Here is a 17,328-nt window from a genome sequence, read left to right as displayed (position 1 = left end):
TGCGACCGCCGCACCGAATAATTTGCGATAGCATATTCTATTTTTAAAATGCAATCAACAGAAGAAGGAAATGCAATCTATCACCAAATTCATCAGTAACACAATCAAACACAACTATAAATGTTTCAATCACCAAATTCATCAGCAACACAATCAAACACAACTATAAATGTTTCAAACAAGATGTAACAGTTTACAATTTACCCTATGCATATTTCACATATCAAACAATACACTACACAAAATTAAAAACTACCTATGAAGAAGAAAAATAAAAAACAACACACCTTTATTGGTAGTGAGGGAATTGGCGGAGTCGGCGAGGAGCGGTAGATTTCAAAAGTGGAATAGGTAGGATTTTGATTGGAGTGGTGTTGGTAAAAAACAAATCTTGAAACCATTATTTATAGTGGAAAATGAGGATGTTGATTGTGAGTGAATAGAGAGATATTTTAAGAAAATCCTGCACTAATTGAGATTTGAGCAGCATCTAATGTTTGAAAAGAGAGGATTTGAGGCATGAATATAGTTAGAAGGCAAATTAGAAGGAGAAAGGAGAAGACTTAGCAGTTAATAGCAAATGAAAAATTAGCGTGATTTTGGAGGACGACAAATTAGGGTGACTCTTTCTCTGCAACTTTGCCGTCTGTTGTGGAAGGAAAACTGCAGTAATTGAGATTTAAGAGAGATTAGAGTGAAATATAAAAGATTAGCGTGAAAAATTACAGATTGGATTCTCAGATGCCATGTTGGAGATTGACATTGAAAAGAAAGAATTTGAGGGCTGCCACGTAGGCTAAGGCCTAATTGTATTATAGAATAGATGTATGAATTTTATGTAGAACACGTATGAATTCGCTGTATAAAGGAGTGAATTGCGAAAAATAAATTTTTGCTACCTTTAAGATTCGAACTCAGGACCATGAATTCATCCAACAGGATGATGAATCAACTGTAAATCTTGATGATCTAAGGGCTGAAAATAATTCTTATTTTATATCTTAAGAAGTGTACTTATTTTAACACTCCCCCTCTCCCCCCCCACACACACACACACACATATATATATATATAGGGGAGAGTTCAATGGAGACCACTCTCTTAGATTAAGAATAAAGACTAAATCTTGTGCATCGATTTTGCTTAATCTAATGGACCAAAAAATTGTAGATTTTTCTTGTATTTAAATCTGTAAAGGTCAAATAAGTAAATGCATAATATTCTGTAACTGATATCGTCCATAATTAAATTCATTCAGCACTATTTTATATTTGGGAAGATATACTAAATCCCTAAAAATAAGTTAAATATTGTGTATCAGTCGTTTTTGTATGTGTTTCAGTCACTCCTAACAAATGAACATACTAATGTCCGTCGATATGTTCGTATAAAAATAAATGAACATACTAATGTTCGTCGATATATTCGTATAAAAACAAATGAACATACTAATGTTCGTAGATATGTTCGTATAAAACAAATGAACATACTAATGTTCATCGATATGTTCGTCGAAATAGATCAAGTCCCAAAATGGAAAGCGATGAATTTTCGGGATTTGTTCAGCGGGATGAATTCGGTCAATTTATTTTATAAACATTTGACCTTTTTTGATTAAATAAATTGGGTTAATTGCCGCAAAAACCATATACTTTTTCGATTTTTGGTTTTTTCCCATGACAAAAAAAATCTGAACAAAAATTCATGAATTGGAAAATTAATTGCAATTTTCCCCCGCGTCCATTTTTTCCCCAAATTGAATTCGAGGTGACAATTGAATTTCCAGCGTGTCATCGCCGAGAATTGAACGAGACGACGTCATTTTAATTATAATTAAATGATGTCGTTTTATGGTTTTTCGACAATTGAATTACAAAATTTGAAGCTTAGGGTTCGTCGAAGCTTAGAGTTCGTCGATTTAGGGTTCGTCGAAGCTTAGTGTTCGTCGATTAGGGTTCGTCGAGCAAAATGTACCAAAACCTAACTGGAAGCTCGAATTCAGGAGCTTTGCAACCGCTGCACAATGTGGATGTGGAATACCAGCCGACCTTGTTGTTCATGATCATTGGAAATGGAAATGAAATGTTGGTTTGTAGATTTTAATGGCTCAAAATCTGGAAATGGAATGCCCTGCTCAAAATACACAATTTGTAGATCTGAATGGCTTGAAATCTGGAAATGGAATGACACCAAAAATCTGCTCAAAATGTAGTTCTTAATGCAGAGCAAAAATCTAGTTCTTAACTTGACCATGCCTTCTCAAAAATCTGGAAATGGAATGCTCAAAAAATGGTAGCCAGAGCTGACCAAGGCAGATTGGTCAGCTCTGGCTGCTTTGGTCAGCTCTGGCTGCCTTGGGCCACCAGAGCTGACAGAGCTGATTTTAGGTGAGGTGGAAAATTAAGGTAATGTGGCTGCCATGTCATGATTTTATTGTAACACTTGGAATCAATTAAGCCACGTTGGATCGGATCTCCATCGGAGATCGTCGGAAAATGGACGCGGGGGAAAATTGCAATTAATTTTTCAATTCATGGATTTTTGTTCAGATTTTTTTGTCATGGAAAAAAAAACCAAAAATCGAAAAAGTATATAGTTTTTACGGCAATTACCCCAAATAAATGTTAATCACCAATTTTTAATTACATGAAAAATTAAATCCGAATGCAATCTGAATCGTTGATATGGATTCAATGAATGACCTTGATTTGGTCTTTATTCTGTATGTCGGGGAGTGGTTGTCATAGAATGCAACCCTATATATATAGGGGAGGGCTAGAATAAAAATATATTTTTTTGTGTAAAATAAAAACGCATTAAAATGTATGAATTTTATGTTGAACACGTATGAATTCACTGCATAAAGGTATGAATTGCGAAAAATAATTTTTTCGCTACCTTTGGGATTCGAACTCAGGACCTGAATTCATCCAACAATGTAATGAATTAACCGTAGATCTTGATGATCTAAGGGCTAAAAATGATTCCTATTTTATACTCCCTCCGTCCCATGAAGTAAGACCAAGTTCTTTTCGGCACGGAAATTAAGAAATTGGTATTTTGTGTGTTAAGTGTGGCAGGTGAAAAAGTGAAAAGATGAATAAAGAGTAAATTTTTCGCTATTTTTAGAAACTGGTCTTGTTTCGTGGGACAGACCAACAAGAAAACTTGGTCTTGCTTCATGGGACGGAGGGAGTACAAAAAAATGTGTTTTTATTCTAACCCTCCCCTATATATATATATATAATTTTCATTCGCTACAAATCTATGAATCATCAATTGAGCATTTTTTTTTTTTGATAATTTAACAGTATTAAATAAAGAAATTTAAAGGCCGCGCCACAAAAAGTCTCGAACCCAAGACCTTTAGCCTTAGACATTAACCCCTTACCGTTTGCCCAACACACGAACACTATTGAGCATTTTTTTTTTGTGTTTATACATATTAGATATAGTATACCTATATTATTTAACATATTTTTCCCTTCCGAATTTTGAATCGAATAGCATGGAAAAACGAATCGAGTAGTCGAATCAAATTGAATAATTCGAAAATAAAATCGAATTGAATTTAGTATTCAAAATCAAATTGAATATTAAAATATTTTCATAAATGTGAATCAAATATGACGATATTCACTTTGACTCGATTACAATCCTATTCCCGAGCTAAAACGCAAAATCCAAATTACGAAAGTGAAATTAAATTTTTACCCTCCAACTCCCGCATGATTGAAACGCTCAATTTAAGTCCATGAAATGGCCTAGAGATATATGCACTTATTAAGAAATTGTTTGAAATATTTTTTGGCAGTGGTCAACTGAGAGACCATGAGCTAAATGCAGCACGCCAATTGCTATCAAAATCTAATTGAAAACCTAAACTATCAATTGAAAAGGATCAAATAAAGCGACAGCCATTGCCATACTTTTATAGTATCACCAATTGAAAATGGTTGTGACAGCTGTACAGGCAGACCACTTAGAATATTCCCAAGTATATCTTTGGAAGCAAAAGATTTAACAATTCATAAGTTTTTGAGATATTATATTTCATAAGCTCTTGACACATTTTTTCACAAGTTGTTAAAGTTTGTATAAGCTCATTGCTTGGCCAAACACCCTCATAGTGATTCATTAGTCATATTTGCTAGGAGAAGAATTGCTTATTGATAAAAACAGAGTAGGAGGCCGGGTGAAAACATGATTCTCTCTATTCTCTCTCCTCAACGAGTTTAACCTAATACTACCGCCGCCGTTTCTCATGGCCTCCCCAGGCCGTGAATCGGCTGCCGTTGTCCGGGGGCGCCCCACCATGTTGATGCCGAAGATTTCTGCGAATTTTGATCCAAACTTCAGAGAGAAATCTCCAGTTATCTTGCCCACCAATGCTAGGGTTTCTCCTAGTTCTGCGGCTAGGGTTTCACCCAGAGACAAACATACCCCGTCACAACAGACGTCGATCCATACGTCGGGAGCACCACAACACTTGAACGATGGATCTGTGGCTATTCGACAACATGAGATAGATAAGGATTTGGCTAGCATGGAGAAGAACAAGAAGGCTACGTATGCGGAGGTCTCCGCTTCAAAGTTTGTGAGGAAGCCTGATATCCCAGCGCATAAGTTTTTTGCTTTGAAGCCTAACAAGCTAGGAGATGAGGCTGTTTTCTCGATTCCGTCGGAGTTATATCAGAAGCAAGCAGCAGAGTTCAAGTACTCTCTTATTGGCCGTTTTCTCTTGCGAAAAGGAGATAAACCAAGATTGTTCGCTGATATCAAGTAGGAGCTACACACACTATGGCAGATACAAAATAATTGGACACTCATCCCCATGGGGAAAGGTTACTACACTTGCAAATTCAGTACGGAGAACGATAAGGAGCGTGCGAGACGGCAAGTGTTATGGGAACTGAGAACAGGAACCATACGTCTACGAGAATGGGTAAAAGTTTTCGATCCTTATCGAGAAATATCATCTTTATGCCATACTTGGGTCAGAATTTATTACTTGCATGTGGAATGTTGGCACCCAAAAGTCATTATTGGAATTAGTAGGCATATCGGTCTGCCCATTAAGATTGATAATGCTTCTGCGAGTAGGGAATTTGGACATTTTGCTCGTATTCTTCTTGAGGTTGATTTAGCTTCGCCGTTACCGGAAAGCTTACTAGTCCACTGTGATGAAGGGTCTTTTTACGTGGAGTTCGCCTATGAACAGTTGCCGCTTTATTGCACTCGATGCAAGATTACGGGCCATTCTTTTGATAAATGCAAGAAGTTGGAGCATAAGGAAACAACCCTACCTAAGGAGAACCTGCAGCGGAAAGAAACAGCACGTGGGGGATGGCAGGTTCCAAAGCAAACTAATAAGAATCAGTGGAAGGCTACGGGTGATGCCATTGACAGGGAGAACGAGCAGGCTATCAAGGCTATTGTAGAGGTGGCTGACACGGAGGAGTCGGAGGAGGAGGGTGAAAAAGATCTTCGGAGAAACGATCATAATAATGGGTCTGATGTGGCTACACATAACAATCTTTTTGCTGCTCTGGAGTCGTTAGACTTTTCTGACTCGGTCAGTGGGAATGAGGTCTCGTCAGGAATGCCAAACACACAACCGGTTCAGAAAGCGGCTCCTCATTCCTCTGACTTTCATCCCTCGGTTGGTCCGACGGATACTGCTACTACTGTCACCCTGACGCACTGTAGCAATTCAGATTTGGCCTTGGTTGCGACGCCAGGAAAGGTGACGATGGCGGAGTTGCCCATACCTCGCGGCCGAGGGCGACCTAAGGGGGCTACCAAGAAGGGGAAGGTTTCTGACTCCTCTATCAAGCACCGACTTCGGCGTATAATCAAGAATGGTATGTCTTCAGATTTTCCAAAACCAGCAGGCCGTGTTGATGGTGTCGTTTTGCAGAACGCCGTTCTTGACCCTCCATTGCCGATGGAGTTCTTGAATAAAGTGCAGCATGCTCAGGCTGGAGGGGCGATTATGCAAAACTTTGTGGTTCACTCTTCTTCCGAAGCAGCCCGAGCTATGTCAGCTGTGATCTCTACAAACAAGAAAAAATGGGGAGATATGTTAGATGACGACGATGTTGGGGACGAGGTTGATTATTTAACCTCATAGGTTCCCTTGGTCCTTTGTGGTTTTTTGTGTGGTTTTTGTCTTGTTTTTAGACGGTTCTTTTTAACCCGGCCCTTTGTTAGCGTCTGTGCTTTCAGGGGTTTTTCTTTCTTTTTTTTCTTTTTAATAAAATTTCTATTTCAGCAGTCATATTTGCTAGGAGCAGTATAAAAGCAAAAAATTTAGTGCTTATTTATATTTGTTACTATCAATTTAATTTGAAGTTAATTTTAATGTATTACAAACTGTGAAAGTTTCTTGTTCTCAAATGATCAATGCGAGCAGGGCCTTTTACTTGATAAGAATTCAGAACTCTTGAGAGTTTACGAATAGTACGACCAATCAAATAGTATTGTCTCACTTATTTATTTATTTATTGTTTTTAGGGAATTGCCTCTAAATTTATAAACTAAGTCGATTTCTATTTTGAGTAAAATTTTGAAGTAGCCAAAATGAAGCATAAAACACAATTTATGGCCACACATTGAAAAAACACAAAATTTGGCCATTTTTATCACTACAAAAAAACATATCGGACACCGACGGAAAATAATCTGTTGGTAATCACCGACGGAACAGCGGCAAAATTCAGACGAAGATGTTTTCAAAATTTTACCGACGGAATAACGACGGAATTATTAGCGACGAAAAATAATCCGTCGTTAAATATTATTCATTATTTTTAATTTATTTTTTTATTATTTTTTTTAATTTACCGACGGAATAGCGACAGAAAATAATCCGTCGTTAAATATTATTTATTATTTTTTTTAAATTTACCGACAAAATAGCGACGGAAAATATTCCATCGTTAAATATGATTTATTTATTTTTTTAATTTTTTTTAATTTTTTTATTTTTTAATTAATAATCCGTCGGTAATTCCGTCAGTAAATATTATTAATTTTTTTTGTTATTTTTATTTTTTTATTATTTTTTAATTAATATTCTAATTTATTCTTATTTTTAAATTATTGAGAATATTTTAAATTTATTGTTATTTTCAACAATAATATATATATATTTTTAACTAACTATAATATTACTATTTTTTATTATTTTAAATTCGATCGTATATTTACCGTCATTCTTTCGTTGGCACCACAAGTCTTAGATATGACTTCAGCATATTCTAAGGTTATGAATAAATCATACTCCCTCCGTCCCCAAAATAAGTTCCTCTTTGGGGACGGCACGGGTTTTAAGGAAAATGGTAAAATGTATTGATAGTGGAAAAAAATATGTTATAATTAGTATTGGGAGTGGTGAAAAGGTGAAAAAAATGTTATAATTAGTATTGAGAGTGGTGAAAAAGTGAAAAGTAAGAATAAATAAAGTATTATTAGTGGTGGGGTAGTTGTCCGAAAATAGAAAGAAAGAAAGAGGAACTTATTTGTGGGACGTCCCAAAATAGAAAAAGATGAACTTATTTCAGGGACGGAGGGAGTATTGTATATTAAAATAGAGTTTAAATGAATTAATAGGTGATAGTTATATCAATAATACGCGTGTTCTGTACTGGTGACCACTCGAAAAGAACTTCAAGGTTAAGCGTGCTTGAATTAGAGCACAACTAAGATGGGTGACCCACTGGAAAGTTCGTCTTAACGTATGCAATTAAGTTCAAAATACATTAGAAATACCAAAATACTTGTGGAGAATAAAATTAGATTGATATATATATATAGGGAGATGTTCAAGAAAGAACCATAAATAAAAAAAGAACGGAGAACCATTTTTAGCCATTCGATTATCAAGATCTACGGTGGATGTATCATCTTGTTGGATGAATGCAGATCCTGGGTTCGAATTCTGAAGGGAGCAATTTTTTTTATTTTTTTTAGTGCATTAATTTTAACAGCGAATGCATTAACTTTTACAGTGAATGCATTAGATTTGATGGTTCTCACGTTCTCACAAATAATATAGTTCTCTCTAGAACCACACCCTATATATATATTATTTTTTTTGTAAAAAAAATAGCGACGGAAATGAATTCCGTCGCTAATACCAACGGAATTTTTCGTCGCTATTTTCGTCGCTTATTTCAGACGACGCTTGCGTCGTCGTGTGCTTACCTACGGACGGTCCGTCGGTATTTCCGTCGATAATTAGCGACGGATGCGAAATTCCGTCGGTAATTTTTTTACCGACCACTTTTACAGCGACACACGGCAGCCATCGTTGATCCGTCGGTGATCGAAATTAGCGACGGAAAATTCCGTCGCTAATCGCCTAGTTTCCTGTAGTGTATTGATTTGGACGTTTTTACCCTTAATGAGGCAGACCGGGTAGATTAGGCACGCGGGTCGCGTGTCGGGTCGGGTTAGGCACTTATGGCACTATTAGTGCCATAAGTGCCAAGATTTTACTTTGACTAGTGCCATAAGTGCAAACGAAAATCCAAAATAAAACCAAGTAAAATAGTCATTTTGGCACTTATGGCACTATTTAGTGCCATAAGTGCCAACGAAAATTCAAAATAAAACTAAGTAAAATGGTCATTTTGGCACTTATGGCATACGTGCAACACAAATACAAAACAACAACATCATTTAAACCCTAAATGGAACATCTAAACCCTAAATGGAACATCTAAACCCCAAATGGATAATCTAAACCCTAAATGTAATATCTAAACCCTAGGGGGAAGTGTGCACTTATGGCATTAATAGTACCATAAGTGCCATACGTGCATCACAAATACATATCAGATCAGATCTGCCGATGGCTGAAATCGAAGGAGGCGAAGATCAGATCTGCCGATGGAAGAGGAGGCGCAACGAGCAGATCAGATCCGCCGCCGCCGCCGATTTCAGAGGACCGGATCTCCTCCACCGCCGCCGCCTCATCCTCTACTCCGACGAATTCTGCCCAAGCGGCGCGCTGGAGAGAGAGAGAGGGAGATGAGAAAGAGAGAGGAGAGAGCGGCAGCCGCTGGTGAGAGAGAGAGGGAGGATCTTCTCCACCGGCGCCGCCTCATCCTCTACTCCGATGAATTCTGCCCAAGCGGCGCGCTGGAAAGAGAGAGAGAGGGAGATGAGAAAGAGAGAGGAGATAGCGGCAGCCGCTGCCCGCTGGAGAGAGAGAGAGAGGGAGATGAGAAAGAGAAAGAGAGAGGAGAGAGAGAGAAGGGTAGAATAGTCATGACATACAAAAAATGGCCAAAATTTATGTTTTTTCAAATGGTGGACAAAATTTGATGATATATGTTGAATAGGGCCATCCGACACTATTGTTTCTTCTATTTTTTCCCTCAATCTTTGAACTTCCTATTAAAATTCATCAACTATCGATTTTTTTCAATTTTCGCATCAAGGCAATATCCGGCCAAAATTGTACACACGTGGAACCAGAATTATCCGATGTGGACACGCTGGTAATTAATAAAACGACATAGTTGTGTATTTCACATAAACGACGCCATTTCTTGCGCATTTTGACTGAAATAAAATTAGGGTTCTTTTCTCAAACCCTCCATTAACGAAATCCTACAAAATTTGCCGATTATTGCAAGAATTGAACAAAATATCTTGGGCATTTACTTAACTTGAAGATTTCGCAAGTGTTGATGACGCATAATTGCTCGTTCGGCAGCTCCACCAAAAATTACGGTTGGGACAAAAATCAAGCTTGAATCTCCTCTGGTCTGTGTTTTCACGCCCTTGAACATTGAAGAACAATTCCATCTTCCACGCCTTTTAAAAGTTACAAGACGAAACGACATCGTCTGAAGTTATGTGGCATACATTGCACACGTCGACGTCTGATGTGTGTATTTTGGCTACTTAGTTTAGTGTGTGTTTCGCCATGATTTTATATGATTTTACATGGTTTGTGACATTTTGGCGCAGAAATTAGATGGATTGGAGATGGATGCTCGTGGATGGAAGAAGTTGGTAAAAGTCGAGAATTATGGAAGAAGTTGATTGATTTTAGAGAAGATTAAAGATTGAGCTTGGATTAATTAGTTTAGATTTAATTATACCCAAAACTCTTATTTTAATTACTTTGGGTTGTGTTTTATTAAAGGGCCGAAGCCCATTTGTTGGGATAATTATGCGGCTACCTTAGGATTAATTTCCTTTAGTTCTAATCTCCCACCCAGCCGCATATATATATTAGAATTAGGTTAGGATTAGGAGTTGACTTGAGATTAAACATACTTTTTGATTCTTATTTCTAGTTCACGTTTTTGCTTAGTTTTTAGGTTGATTTTACTTTGTTGCTTTTGGGATTGAGATTGGCGGCTATTATTGGTGAATCAAAGCAGACAAGTTTTTAATTTCAAAGTGGTGACTTATTTCAATTTCATTTAATTCGTTAGTTTAATTTTCGGTTTGAAGAGTTTAGTTAGTTTCTTTGCTTACAATTTATTTCGTTTATTTTGTGTTTGATTATTCGATGTTTGCTTTTAATTATTTTATTGTTCTAATTTTAATTATGAGTAGCTAATCTTTTAATTCGGCGAGAATAATGAAACCCTAATTTATTAATCTGTGAGACCTAATTGGTTTTAAAATTGGTTCCTGTTGATTTCGATTTATTCCTAGGGTTTAAAGATAATTCTGATTTTATTTAAGCCTGATCAACTTAGATTAAATTGGATTACAGTCAATTAGCGCCTCCAATCCGTAAGGGTTGGAATATGGCTGATTAGTGATAAAACTACCATGTTCGTAGTGGGAATTAATTGGTATATTAATTTTTACTAGCGTATCTAGGATAATTGATATAAATTGGGTTCCTTCACCTTAATGCTATTAGAATATTAAATCTAAGACTGGCGTATCCAGCTAGGTTATATTTTAATAAGGGAAATAGGCAGGACTAGCGTATCTAGCCGTCTATCGACACAGTAAGTAGGAATTGGGGTATGTCAGTGCGTATCACGGTATCCTATAACTGGTTGGTTAATAGGAATTAATTAATTATTGTGTCGATGATCAGAGCTTTGAATTAGTGTGGATTTATTTGAGCCGAATTACCTTTTTATTGATTTATTTCAAGAATAGTTTTAGTTTGATTTATTGCATTCTTAGTTAATTAATATTTTTCTCAATTTAAGGCGTGGTGGCATCACCAAATTTATAGATTTTTGGGAAATTGAATTATTTTACCTGCTCTCTGTGGGATCGACCCTGCTTATCACGATACTAATTTATTTTGATAATTCTGAAGGAATTATTTGGTGGTAAACGACGTCCACCAAATTGGCGCCGTTGCCGGGGAACGGTGTTAATCTAATTCTTTTCCCTTTGATCTATTTTTTCTTTTTGTTTTATTTTTGTTTATGAGCAGATCTTCTAAGCCGAAACTCCTATACGATTGTGAGATCGAGAAAACCGCAAAGAAACTGAGAAAGGAGGCTAAGGCAAGGAAGCTACTGGAGCTGCTGGATTCGCAACCCACCCTGTCCGATCGCACGGAACAGTTCGTCGAGGCGAAAACCAGTACTGCCGCTGCTGACGAGGATCTGTTTGCCCAAACAGACCCTGAATCGGAGGCAGAAACAAATTGTGAGAAAGAAGTTGAGTCGAGTTCTGACGAAAGCACCAGAGACGACATGGCTGACGATCCTAGACTATGTGACCTCTCCAGCCACGAGGCCGATGACCCGCCCACCCCAATTCAGATGCCGGCAGCTGCTACCGGTATTGAGATTAAGCTTGGACTGCTTAATGTTCTCCCGAAGTACTATGGCAAGAAGGGAGAAGATCCGTACAATTTCTTGAGCGAATTTATCAAAATTTGCAAGGTCCATAAACGCCCCAGTGGAGTTACAGAGGAGCACTGTAGATTGGCGGCTTTCCCTTTCACCATGACAGTAGAGGCGAACTCTTGGTTCGCGAGTCTTCCACCTTATTCTATCACTACATGGGCGGAGATGAAAAAGCTATTCCTGGAGCATTTTTTTCCTCCCACCAAGACGAATGCGCTAAAGAAGGAAATCAGTGGAGCGAAGCAGAAGTATGATGAGTCATTAAGCGCGTATTGGACCAGGTTCAGGAGATTGGTGGATAGCTGTCCAAACCACAAATTTTTTGAGGGAGATCTGCTGCAATACTTCTACCAAGGGATGACGGTAGATAACAAAAATTTGGTGAATTCATCAAGTGGAGGAGCATTTTCTCAAAATACTGTTAGTGAAGCAAAACGGTTGATTCAACACTTAGTGGAGGCCACAAGAGAGTATGAGGAACCGCGCATCCAACTGCTCAAGAAAGCTGCTCAAGCAAGTTCCTCAGACTTTGAGGATAAGTTTGAAGAGATGATGGAGAAAATAGAGAGAATGCTAAGTACTGTTGTGGAGAAGGTGGCAAATACTGGACAACCGACAGAAAAACCATGTGGAGCGTGTGGTAACTTTGGCCATACAAGTTTGCAATGCGCTGGGGGCGACGGAGATCTTCAAGCCCAAGTAAACTCGTCTCACAACTTTGACAGCTGTTCTGATCCACTGCCCCCTTTGTCCAAACGGGACCCCTACTCGAGCAACTACAATGCGCCGTGGAGAGATCACCCTAATGATCGTTGGAGAGACCAAGGCAATCAAGTGCAGCAGCAGCAGCAGAGCTATAGACCGCCTCATCAAAGAGGATTCCAACAAGCACCACCACCTCCACAAGAAAATCAAGGAAAAGCTCTTGAAGAAATGATGAGAGAGTTGATTGGCTCACAACAATTGTTGCAAAATAATTTGCAAACAACCAATGAAGCGGTGCTAAAACTTCAACAGTCTCAAGCAGAGCAAAGGGTTCAGATCGAAGGGTTGGCTCGTCAAGTGTCTCAGCTTGCAACGTCTGTGAATCAACTCAAGGGAAATCAATGTGCCTTACCATCCCAAGTCCAATTGAATCCGAGGGAGAACGTTAGTATGATCACTTTGAGGAGTAGCAAGGAGTTGAGTGAACCCACAATCCAGAATACAAGGTGTGGCTTGAGCAAGGACTCTGGAGCCGAATCGCAACTGCAACAATCCGGAAATTCTGGAGAGAAAATCGATTCTGCTGCCCAAAATACAGATACGTCCGGTTTGGCCAAACAAAACGGTGACTCCACAGCTGTGCAGAAAGGAAAAGAGGCAGAACACAAGTGGGTTGAGGGTGAGCAGACCAAGGTTCATACACCTTCGAGCCTACATGATCCTAAGATCGAGCCACCAGTACCTCTCCCAAGAAGGTTAGCAAGGAAGAAGCCTGAGGAAGAGATCAATGACTTCATGAAGATATTCGAGAAGTTGGAGATTACTCTTCCATTCCTCCAAGCACTCAAACTCCCTCATCTGAGCAAGTTTTTGAAAGACTTCATCGCTGGAGAGTATAAGAAATCTGGAAAAATTGTGATGGGCGAGAACGTGTCAGCAGTGATACGAAAAGAGTTGCCGCCCAAATGCAAGGATCCAGGTTCTGGACATACGGACTGTTTGCCCAAACGGAAGCCACGCGACAGAAGTCTGCATTTTGATGTGGAACCACCCGACTTAAAAGATAAGTATGTGGATAAGCTTCGTCTTGAAGCTTATGACGCCGCGATGTGGTATAAGGATAGCACCAAGATGTGGAACGACAAGAACTTGCAAGGAAAGACATTTACAGTCGGCCAAAATGTACTTTTGTTCCAATCAAAGCTGCGGTTGATGACCGGAAAATTGAAGACGAAGTGGATTGGCCCCTTCGTGATACAGTCTGTTTGCCCAGACGGGGCGTTTGAGATTCGCAGTTTAGACACGGCTAAGATATTCACCGTGAACGGACAACGTTTGAAGCCGTACTATGATGCCTCTTCTTTAGTTCCAGCGGAGTCTGTTTCGCTGCTACTTTCGGGCACATTTTGAGGACTTGAGCAGTCGAGCCAACGACGTTAAATAATGGCGCTTATCGGGAGGCAACCCGACTTTCTTCCCTTTTAATTTTTCGTTTTGTTCTTCTTTTCTTTAATTCTCGTTGTTTGTTTAGTTTTTTTTAAAGTTTCTTAGTTTCCCTTCCTTAGTTTTATTTTTTTTTTGTTACGTTTCAGTTAAAAAAAAAAAAAAAAAAACAGATCGACGGGAACGTGGCTGCACTACAGGAAAGCCTCACGAATTTGAGCGCCACGATTCAGCAGAAGCTGCGGCGGCGGCGTACACGGTGACTTCCTTCCTTTTCTTGTTTTGTTTCGTGTGTTTTTGTGTTGTCTTTGTCTTTATCTTTTAGTTGTGTGTTTCGTGTGCTTCTTTGCTTATGCTTTGTTTTGTTTGCTTGAGGGCAAGCAAAATCTAAGTGTGTGGGGGGCGTCTTTGAGTTTGTGTTCTGTTGAGTCCGTTTTTTATGTCGTTTTGTGTGTCTTGAGCTTTGTGATTGTTGAAGTATTAGTGATAAGCATGCTGCCCGGTTGAGTTGTGTGATGAACTTCAGATTTGATACTTGAGATTTGGGATTTTGAGATTGAAAATTTTGTGTTTTTGTTGGATGAAATTTGGGATGACAAATAAGAGCAACAATGAGTAAAAAGCCACATATAAGTGAGAATTGAGCTTATTAGAGTAGAGCACTCTATACTATTTTTCTTTTTGAGTGGTTTGTTATTCATGAAGTTGTGATATGTTGTGAGTCATTGGTGATGCATGATAGAAGGCACTAGGGTAGCCTTTTGGCCTGCTTTTGAATTCCTACCTTAACATTAACCCTTAGTGAGCCATTTTTGAAGCCTTGACCATTTTTGTTCTTATTAGTCACTAAATAATTAAGCCAAGGCCTGTTTCGGACTCTCTCTTTGGCCCAGTGATGCATGTCTAATTCTGAACTTCATTCCATTAATTACTAGAGAAAGTTAAGCTGTGTTCTTATGTGCCGTTTGCCCAAACTGCTGTCTTGTGTAAAATGATAAGAATCTGTGATCCGTTTGGCCAAACAGTGGTATTGATCAGTTCAGTTTTCTGGGATGGGAGCAGTTTTGGGAGACGATTTGTGGGGATATTTTGTAGATGATGATTGCATGTTGATTGAGGATATAAAAAAGGAAAGGTGCTGCAGAAAAAAAAGAGAAAAAAAAAAGAAAAAGAGAAAAAAAAATCAAAAAAAAGAAGAAAAGAAAAAAAAAGATGTTGCACCAGTTTGAGTTGAGCATGTAGTATCATTGTTATTGTTGGAGTTTTTCCCCAAGTTTAGTTGCTTTCTTTCTTTCTCTATGAACTTGAAATTGTGGATGATGGTTTGGATTAGATGTGCACACTTTGAGTTTCAATGCTTGAGCTTAGGACCCCTAGGATCTTGCCAACATCATGAACGGTCCTTAGCCCCATTACAACCAATGAGAAAAGACCTCCTTGAGTTATTATGTGACCATGACATATCACGACTAAGTGGATTTTCCTTCTTGTGTGTGAATTTCCAAAATAAATATTTGAGAGAAGAGTGAATCTTCAGAGGAACTCGTCGTTGCTTGATTTGGACTGAATTGACAATGAAAACGCATGTTTGATATCCCTTTCTCTTGATTCGAGAGTTGAGAGTTGATTGTGAGTTGCATGGTTCGACTTGGCAGTATGTTCTGTTACTGGTGTTTTGATGATTACTTGGCTGTTGTTTTTGGTTGAGTTTGTCGTTGTTTAGTGTCCTTGTTCTTTTATCTTTTCTTTCCGTTGGTTGTTGTGTCCGTTGTTTTGCTCTTTTCTTGTGAGTCTTTAGTGTCGTGTCGAGGAGGGAAGTTGTCTCTAGTGGCTAATTTTCACCATTAAATTCTTCTTTCACGTCATACTTGAGGACAAGTATGATCTAAGTGTGAGGGGATTTGATGTGCGTATTTTGGCTACTTAGTTTAGTGTGTGTTTCGCCATGATTTTATATGATTTTACATGGTTTGTGACATTTTGGCGCAGGAATTAGATGGATTGGAGATGGATGCTCGTGGATGGAAGAAGTTGGTAAAAGTCGAGAATTATGGAAGAAGTTGATTGATTTTAGAGAAGATTAAAGATTGGGCTTGGATTAATTAGTCTAGATTTAATTATACCCAAAACTCTTATTTTAATTACTTTGGGTTGTGTTTTATTAAAGGGCCGAAGCCCATTTGTTGGGATAATTATGCGGCTACCTTAGGATTAATTTCCTTTAGTTCTAATCTCCCACCCAGCCGCATATATATATTAGAATTAGGTTAGGATTAGGAGTTGACTTGAGATTAAACATACTTTTTGATTCTTATTTCTAGTTCACGTTTTTGCTTAGTTTTTAGGTTGATTTTACTTTGTTGCTTTTGGGATTGAGATTGGCGGCTATTATTGGTGAATCAAAGCAGACAAGTTTTTAATTTCAAAGTGGTGACTTATTTCAATTTCATTTAATTCGTTAGTTTAATTTTCGGTTTGAAGAGTTTAGTTAGTTTCTTTGCTTACAATTTATTTCGTTTATTTTGTGTTTGATTATTCGATGTTTGCTTTTAATTATTTTATTGTTCTAATTTTAATTATGAGTAGCTAATCTTTTAATTCGGCGAGAATAATGAAACCCTAATTTATTAATCTGTGAGACCTAATTGGTTTTAAAATTGGTTCCTGTTGATTTCGATTTATTCCTAGGGTTTAAAGATAATTCTGATTTTATTTAAGCCTGATCAACTTAGATTAAATTGGATTACAGTCAATTAGCACCTCCAATCCGTAATTGTTGGAATAGGGCTGATTAGTGATAAAACTACTATGTTCGTAGTGGGAATTAATTGGTATATTAATTATTACTAGCGTATCTAGGATAATTGATATAAATTGGGTTCCTTCACCTTAATGCTATTAGAATATTAAATCTAAAACTGGCGTATCCAGCTAGGTTATATTTTAATAAGGGAAATAGGCAGGACTAGCGTATCTAGCCGTCTATCGACACAGTAAGTAGGAATTGGGGTATGTCAGTGCGTATCACGGTATCCTGTAACTGGTTGGTTAATAGGAATTAATTAATTATTGCGTCGATGATCAGAGCTTTGAATTAGTGTGGATTTATTTGAGCCGAATTACCTTTTTATTGATTTATTTCAAGAATAGTTTTAGTTTGATTTATTGCATTCTTAGTTAATTAATATTTTTCTCAATTTAAGGCGTGGTGGCATCACCAAATTTATAGATTTTTGGGGAATTGAATGATTTTATCTGCTTTCTGTGGGATCGACCCTGCTTATCACGATACTAATTTATTTTGATAATTCTGAAGGAATTATTTGGT

The sequence above is a fragment of the Salvia miltiorrhiza genome, chromosome 8 (genome assembly GCF_028751815.1).
Source record: "Salvia miltiorrhiza cultivar Shanhuang (shh) chromosome 8, IMPLAD_Smil_shh, whole genome shotgun sequence".
NCBI classification, from domain to species: Eukaryota; Viridiplantae; Streptophyta; class Magnoliopsida; order Lamiales; family Lamiaceae; genus Salvia; species Salvia miltiorrhiza.
Note: the sequence above shows the minus strand (reverse complement) of the source record.